The sequence below is a fragment of the Hibiscus syriacus genome, unplaced genomic scaffold, assembly GCF_006381635.1.
Source record: "Hibiscus syriacus cultivar Baekdansim isolate YM2019G1 unplaced genomic scaffold, ASM638163v2 tig00113724_pilon, whole genome shotgun sequence".
Taxonomy (NCBI): domain Eukaryota; kingdom Viridiplantae; phylum Streptophyta; class Magnoliopsida; order Malvales; family Malvaceae; genus Hibiscus; species Hibiscus syriacus.
In genome coordinates, this window is record NW_024063470.1 from 1,757,434 (window position 1) to 1,766,899 (window position 9,466).

Genomic DNA, 9,466 nt, shown 5'->3' on the forward strand with positions numbered 1-9,466 from the left:
GTGGAAACAAGAAATCGCTGTGTAATGTATTAAAATTTGCAGAGAAATGGATGGAGTGTGGATGCCACACTGCTTTGACATATATATTTGAAGAGTCCACGAGGAAAATCCCAGGAAAAACAATGCGTTCATATTATATGCATTCACGTTGACTATTATTACCTTGTATAGTGTATGAACACTTTAATTATACCTTCCTTAAGGCCAAAGGGTGGAAGTTTGCAACTACTTACCACTTTCTTGGGTTTTGTGAATAAATGTATATGGAACATGTAGTTGTTCTTATAGAATAAGTTCATGGAAATTTCTATGAGGAATCACTTCACTACTTTTCATCACCTTGCAAATAAGTTCCTGCAAATGCATGTGAAAAACTATATTTTTGACTGCTCGGTTTAAAGCTAAGGATAAACTTGAAATCGAAGCTTATTAGAAGAAAAAGGTGAAAATTATTTGAAAGAAATTTAAAGGTGAATTTGATATTTTGTATATTCTTTTTTACGTAAATAGAACCAGCTAGTTTTACTAAAAAAGAAAATTTTAAAATTATAATAATAGTTTATCATCATAAGGGTAAAATAAACCCATAATTAAGATCAGGTGCAGAGGCAAGATTTTATATTAGGAGAGGCGAATTTGAATTTATAAAATTTCAGGGTGAGCTTGATTATAAAAGTCCTAGGACGAAAACATATTTTCAATAAAAAAAATACATAGGGGCAACTGCACCCACCCCCACCAGTCCATCCTTGGTTAAGACATTTCTTATAATCATTGACATGGAAATATCCGCTTAAGATCATATAAGAACCATATAAGGAAAATATTAAAAATTCATCCAAAAGAAAATTGAACGAAATAAAGATGTAAATAGATTTGATTACATCAGCAAATGAACCACAAAACAGGATCAAGCTACTAAAAAACCACAGAAAATCACGAATCAGTGTTGAGCATCGTGAAAAAACTATCTTTGAACGCAAATCGTATATCCCCAAATTCATCTGAGGGTCCAAAACAAGACAAATCACCAAGATAACAAACCAGAGTCATCTTGATCAATCGATGTGATGTTAAATCTAACCTTGAGAAAATTAAATAATAAAATCGACAAAACAATCAATAAAAAGATCAGAACGTGCCAAAAGGCAAACAAAAACGTGTCACGAAAGCAAAAAAATGCCATAAAGATAGAGTTATTAGAAATTTAAAAAAAAAATCAAATTTGTGACAGATTAATAATTTTGTTAAAGTATCACATCATCAATGTAATAAAATTTAACGATTCAATAATTAAATTAAAATATATTAATAACACAAGTGATTGAAATATAACTTTTCTTTAATTTCTATCAAAATATGACAAAACTCAAATAGAAATGACATTCCTCATAATTTACCCTAATTTTTATATATCATGTGTCCGTATTAAATTTGTACATAACTGACCCAAACTTATGGCTCGAATCGGCACATCCTGAAATCCCACAACCTTGTACGAGGATGTAAAAAATTGATTCGACCTGATTGAAATCGATTTGATTTAAAATTGATTGTAACCTGAGGTGGTAGTAATTTGACATCGATTCGAGTTTGAACTGGTGTTGACATGAACTTGAGTTGGACCTAAAAATTAGGAATTTGAACCTGACATGAGAAAGACCTAAACCGAATTGAACAGACAATATGATAATCGAACCCGAGTTACATCTGACTGATATCAACCTAAATCCCATATTAACTTAGTAAATAATTGATATTACCCTACCTGTTATCAGCTTAACCTGTTATGAATTAAACTCAACTTGTAAATGATCCGATTTGTTATTGAATTGATTTAACATTTACCTAACTTGATATTTATCTGACTTATAAGTTACAATTGATGAAATTGTAAGATTTTGAATTTATAATAAACTATGATAATTAATAAGATTATTTTTAAAAGTTGAAACAAATTGTTAGTTATGATAATTATATTAATAAATTTATTTTCTATATTAATTAAAATCTTTATATTATAAAACTTAATTATAATCATTAAATAATTTATTTATTAAATATGTTTTTAATATATTATATAAAATTAATTTAAATATTTATAAGTGTAATTTATGTTTTATGTAATAATTAATTCATAATTTAATTTAATTTAAAATTTTAATATATATATAAAATATGAATTTATTTGATCTTGAAAATTTGAATAATATAAAATTTATTACATTTTAATACATTAAAATTAAAAAAAATAAATTAAACAAATTTATGTTAAAATTTAAGCTCTCATAATAAAAGTATAATACAATTCTTTTAGAGTCCATTTATATATATAAAGTCTATTAAAATAAAAAATGATAACCTATTTATAAAAGCCCTAAAAGCCCACTTGTAGCCCAATTTGCTTTTGATTTTTAAAAGTTAAAAATTTTCCTCCTAGTTTCATCATTTGCCGTTGGTTTTGGAGAAGAATAAGAGAGGTGGGCCCTTGTACTTATGATGTTAATAGTTTTAAGGATTTGCCAAGACAATTCATGTGAACCAAACCTAATTAGTTACATGGGAGCCTTACAAGAAGATTTTTTAATAATTATAATTTTTATTATTTTTACTTTTGTTTTTTTAAAATTATGACATATAAATATATATATATACATGCATTATACATATATCATACATATGTACATATATACATATACTTATATACACTTATATACATACATCATTGATCATACATAATTACATATATACTTAATTACTTATATACACACACATTTATATATATATATATATATATATATATATATATATATATATATATATAAAAGTTGTCACACCCAAAATAAGACTTAGATTTTTTTTCTTATTATTAATTCTGAGGACTAAAATGAATTTTAATTAAATTCGGGACCAAAATAAACTTTTAATTTAATTCAAATCCAAATTCAATGATAAACAAAAGCCTATAGATCCCATGCATAATTCTATCTTTTTTTCTTTTGAATAGGGTTTAAAACCCAAAAACATAAATTTTCTATTTCTCGAAACCCAAAACTTTTCTCAACTTCAACCTTCCATTTTTGGAAACTTTTGGCCAAAAATCTTCATTTGATGTTTCATCACCGACCGTTACTCTATTTTCAACATCGCACATACATTTGGATTCCTTGAGTTGTCTCGAGTCCACCGGTGTTCATCTTGTCACTATTACCACCGGCGTATAGAAGGATGAGTAATATCAAGTTTTCGATGTATCGTAATTGAGTTCTCTGTCGTTCACTGTTGCGAACCTAGCTAGATAAGTGTCTCCAAACCCCTTAAAATTAGTTTAGAAATTTTTTTCGTTGCCAAACTAAATCGTACACGCCACCAGGCGTCGCCCATGCTCGTGGGGCTTGTCCACCGCCCGGTGGAGCTCCTAGAAGTGGGTCAACTCGACCCGCTAACCTGTACCCAACCCGATCGCCCGATCTAACTCGTTTGACCCATTCGTCCCAAATCCAAACTAGTCTAACCAAATCGGCCCATTTTTTAACCGAATTAAACTAGCCCCGTCAAAACGAACCGAACTGTTGACCATTGATCGTCGTCATTGGTCGATGTTGCCTTTAACCGTTGATCGGGTTGACTTTTTTCAAAATCCTCCCTTTTGACACTTTTTGATTTCCTAAGATTGATTTTGTGGTTTTTTTCACCAAATTCTAATCCGAAAGCCCTGAATCGAGCATGTTAAACAAAACAATTCTTAGTATTTTTAGCATTTTGACATTTTATTTGGGGTTTGATTATAAAATTGATTTGTGATTATATTTTTATGAAGGTGCTTATGATTCCCTTTACCGAGAGTCAACTAGGTCCGATGCTCCCCGTCCAGTAGATCCTTACGGTCCACGTTCTTCGAGAGCTACTCGTAGGTTTCTGTAAATAATTGAATTAAAGGTTATTATTTATTATGTTAGGATTTTGATATAGTTCCATCGATTCGTATGATCTAACACTGTCGTCGGTCGTGATAGGAAAACCTAAGAGTAGGTTACCATATCCAACTTCTCAGATTGATATATGTATGTTTCTATTGGTGTTATAGTACTGTGTTGAACTATCAGTCTGAACTGTTTTAAAATTATGATTATATTAAATATTCGGATTGTATAATATCTGATTTACGGTATATTTTCAACATGATCTCTGGTTATCGTATTTTCGTATCTGATTTTGGAATATGGCATGTTTTAATGTTTTAATAAATTAAACTACTATTTTTACGCAATTACATGCACATTTACTATCATTGGGGGTATGATTTGAGGAAGTATCTCGGGCCTAGTTTATGACTTATAAGACCTTACCGCAGGCTCCTCCGCTTTGTGTACAAGGTAAGTCCTTACCGTAGGCCCTTATGCTATCAATATAAGGTTTTTACCAGGTGTATGGTTCAGGGGAACCTACACATTTCGGTGATTGGATGAGGTTAGTGTTCATATTTTCAAAATCTATTATATAAATCAACTTTTACTGAAATATTTCATCTATATGTTTTTATACACCGTAAGGAGCACACTGAGATTTTTAGCTTATTCTTTATTTTTTACTTTTAGATAGTACCATACAATAGGCTAGCAAACTTGGCATCATAAGGATCGATCTCTCCTTACTTTTATACCACTATATATTTTTATGCCCTTTTTGTTATACTTTGTGACACGTGTTTTTACTAATGTTTTCACGTATCTGTATTATCGATATTTTGTTTTTGAGCATGTTTTATATGTTTTCTGGTGATGGTATATGCATATATTTACCGTATGAACTTTACCGTTGTGCATTTTCATATTTTGTTGTTATACAAATTTTATTCACTGAAAAATGATTTTTGTATATGACATATATCCATGTAGATCCTGTTGTAACGTCCATACCTGGTTTAGGGGGTTACATTTGGTAGTATCAGAGCCTTTAGTTTAAACACTGGAACTGTGAATGAGTCCTAAATATCGTATTTTCAAAATATATTTTCTGATGTTTTCAAACATCGTGTTATACTGCTTAACAAGTTTTAAATATATTTGATATTTCTGATGCCAGTCTAACTTAGGTTTAAATTATTCCTAAAAAGCCTTGTAGATCTATCAAATGAATGTTTGAGGTCGTAGGCCAGGTCGTGGACTTGGGATTGGATGAACGACTTGACCTTATATTTTTATTAACTATCCAACGCTAAAGCGAGATCGTTATACTGTGCGTGTTCATCTATCTACTTCCTGATATGATCCGATTACGCCCGCAAGATATCCTCCTATCACAAAGGATAAGTATACTGAAATGAATGAGAGTGCCTTTGATAGAACTGTCTATCGCATGTTTCGAAGGGCGACTAGAGCTTATATGAATATGTCTATTGTAGACATATCATCATCTCTTGTGGCTTCTGGAGTAGTTTCTTTTGAGGGTATTACTAGGGGACCTCCGACTGATGCTGAGTATTGGTTGAAGGATATTGTGAAGATTATGGATAAGATAGAGTTGAGACCTTAGTAGAAGTTGAAATGAGTACTAGCCTTGCTTTTGAATGAATGATTTAGATGCTGGAATTCGAATTCCAAGAGTAGCCTTGCTCTTTTATGTAGCATTTTCGAAGTTGCTACATAGAAGAGAGATACATACAAAAGTGACATCAGGAGTTTCAAAGTTTGAAGTATGGTGACATGTTTATCATGAATTATGAGGTTGAATTTATCAGGTTGAGTCGATATGCTACTGGGCTTGTGGACACTAAGTTGGATTGGTGCTTGATATTCGAGAATAGACTCAGTTTTGAGATCAAGAGTCGAGTTGCTATCCATATGGAGAGAAATATTGAAGCTTTGGTTGAGATAGCTAAAACTATTGAGGAGATTGAACGAGTGAGTTTAGAGTAGGAGAGGTTGAGATAGATATAGAGACCGATTCAAAGGACCTTTTGGTTTCAGTGACACTTTTGCGCGTCCCAACAAGTGAAGTAGGGGCGAGATTTTTTGGAGGGGTGATATGAGTTCTAGGCCTACGACATTAGCCATATTGACAGTTCCAGCTTCTAGTCATGGTGGTTTTTCTAAAGTATTGATATTTTCCACCTATGAGCATTGTGAGAGATGTCATTTTGGTGAGTGCTAGAAGAAGATACATACTTGTTTTAGATGTGGATTTAGATACCATTTCTTGAGAGATTGTCCTGAACCAACTCATACTGGTTAGGTACAAATTCAGAGTCCTGCTCGTACTCAAAGTATTGTTCAAACTCTAACTAGGGTCATAGTTAGCCAATAACATCTGGGTCTACTAGTAAAGGTCGACCTTTACAGAGTAAGGGCACAACTCAGACTGAGGCCAGATAACCTAGGTTAGTTTATGTTGCTAGACGTCGATATGATCGTTGAGTCTGATGTGATTGCAAGTACTATTACCATTTATTCAATTCCTTATTTTACTTTATTTGATCCTGAATTTACTCATTCCTATGTATCGTGTTCTGTATCTAGGGGTCTTAACATCACTATTAAGAATACCGAGAGTCATGTGACAGTTAAGAGTCATGTAGGTCAGTTCATTGACTTGGACCAAATTTTTAGAGGGTATCCTATAGAGATTCATAGGGATATCTTATTGGTTGATCTAATAGAGTTTCCTTTATAAGAGTTTGACTTGATTATTGGCATGGATTGGTTGGAAAAACATCGAGTTAGTCTTAATTGTGAGACTAAGAGAGTTGTTCTGAATACTCATGATGAAAGAAAAATAGTGATGATCGAAGAACATTGTGAGTTCTTAATGAATGTTGTGTCCGCTTTGGTAGCTGAAAGGATGATCAAGAAGGGTTCTAAGGCGTTTCTCACTTATATTCTAGATACGAGGGGTTCCTGATCTAATATAGAGAGAATTTAAATTGTTAAAGAATTTTCCCGATGTATTTCCTGAATAATTGCCTGGTTTACCATCGAATAGAAAAGTTGAGTTTGAGATTGAAGTCTATTCTGGTTCAACTCCAGTTTCAATGGATCATTACCATATGACCCCTAAAAAGCTTAAGAAACTAAAGGTTCAACTCCAGGAGTTGCTGGATAGGGGATTAATTCGACCAAGTATTTTACCGTGGGGGTGTTACAATTCTCTTTGTCAAAAAGAATGATGGGACATTGTGACTCTATATTGATTACAAGAAGTTGAATTAGCTCACGTTTAAAAGTAAATATCCACTGTCCAAGATCGATGATCTGTTTGGCCAGTTCTGAGGGGTTACCATATTTTCGAAGATAGACTTAAGATCTGGTTATTACCAACTCAAGGTGAAAGATTTTGACGTCCCAAAGACTTCATTCCATACTTGATATGGGCATTACAAGTTTTTAGTGATGTTATTCGAGTTAACCAATGCCCTTGATGCCTTTATGGATGTGGTGAATTGAGTATTTCAACCTTATCTGGAACAGTTTATGGTCATTTTTATAGACGACATATTAGTATATTCCCGTATTAAAGTAGAATACGATAAGCATTTGAAGACCATTTTGCAGACTTTAAGGGAGCATAAGATGTTTGCCAAGTTGAGCAATTGTAAGTTTTGGCTAAGTGAGGTGGTTTTCTTGGGATATATCGTATCTGATGAGGGTATTCGGGTGTATCCGAGTAAAGTAGATATTATTCTGAATTAGAAGCAACCTAAGAATGTCTCAGAGATCCGTAGTTTCTTAGGCTTGGCCGGTTATTATCGTCATTTTATTGAAGGTTTCTCTATCCTTACAGTTTCTTTGACGAAGCTTTTGAGGAATGTCGCTCTTTTTGTCTGGTCCGAAGCTCAACAATCTAGATTTTAGAAATTGAAGATAATTCTGACTGAAGCCCTTGTGTTTATTCAACCAGAGTTTGGGAAGAATTTTTTAGTTTACAACGATGTTTCTCACTCTGGGCTAGGATGTGTTCTGATGTAAGATGAGAAGGTTGTAGCTTATACGTCCCGTCAGTTAAAGCCTCATGAGCACAATTACCCCATCCACGATCTAGAGTTAGTTGGAGTGATCTTTTCTCTAAAGACCTGAAGATATTATCTCTATGGAGAGAAATATATGCTTACTCAAAGGAGCTAAATCTAAGGCAACGTCGTTGGTTGAAGCTTTTAAAGGATTATGATTGTAAGATAGAGTACCATCCGGGCAAGGCCAATGTGGTGGCTGGTGCCTTGAGCCATAAAACAACATATGCTTTGAGAGACTTTTTTTCCAGGTTGAGCTTTATGATGATAACAACTATTAGCAAAGTTACAGGTTAAACCGACATTAGCCGAGAAGATTAAGGCTAAGCAGGTTCTATATAGCTCGTTGCTTTCCGTTATTGAGAAAATTGAGCAGGGATCGAATTTGGATCATACTATTGATCAGAATGGTGTCCTATGTTTCCAAGACCATTATTGTGTTCTTAGAGATGGTGAGTTGAGGTAGACCATTCTTCAGGAGGCCCATAATAATCCTTACGATATGTATCTCGGTGGAGATAAGATGTACAAGAATCTCAATAAGCGTTACTATTGGGTTGGAATGAAGAAAGACATTTCTGATTACGTGGCGAGGTGCCTGACTTCTTAACAAGTCAAGGTAGAGCATCAACCCATTATGATTCCAGAGTGGAAATAGGAGAGCATCACGATGGATTTTGTGACTGGATTACCTCTAACTCCTTCTAGAAAGGATTTTTTTCTAGGTGATTGTTGATCAACTCGCTAAATTTGCTAACTTTATTTATGTTCGAGTTAATTATTCGGTGGACAAGCTGACTAGATTACATATCAATGAGATTGTTAGACTCATGGTGTTCCGTTGTCTATCATTTCTGACCGAGATCCGAGGTTCACTTCTAGATTCTGAAAATATCTACATGAGGTTATGGGTAATAGTCTAAACTTCAATACAACTTTTCAACTCCAGACTGATGGTTTGTCCGAGAGAGTGATACAAGTTCTGGAGGATATGCTACGGGGTTGTGTGATTGACTTCTGTGGTAGTTGGGAGGACTTTTTTCTGTTAGCTGAGTTTGCTTACAATAACAACTACCAAGCTAGTATCTGTATGGTACCATATGAGGCTCTATATGGATGTATATGTCATACTCCTATATGTTGGATTGATTTACATGATAGGAGGACGTTGGGTTCAGAGTTAGTCCATTAGACAGAGATATTGTCAGATTGATCTGTGATCGTTCGAGAGAGGCCTTTGATAAACAAAAATCTTATGCTGATCAGAGGATGAAAGATATCAAGTTTGAGGTTAGAAATAAGGTTTTTTTTAAGGTATCTCCATGAAAGAAGGTGTTGAGTTTTGGACGCAAGAGTAAGTTTAGTCCAAGATTTATTGGGTCATATCGTATTATGAAGAGAGTCGGGCATGTTGCTTATCAACTTGAGTTGCCTCCCCAGCTTAGCTATATTTATCATGCA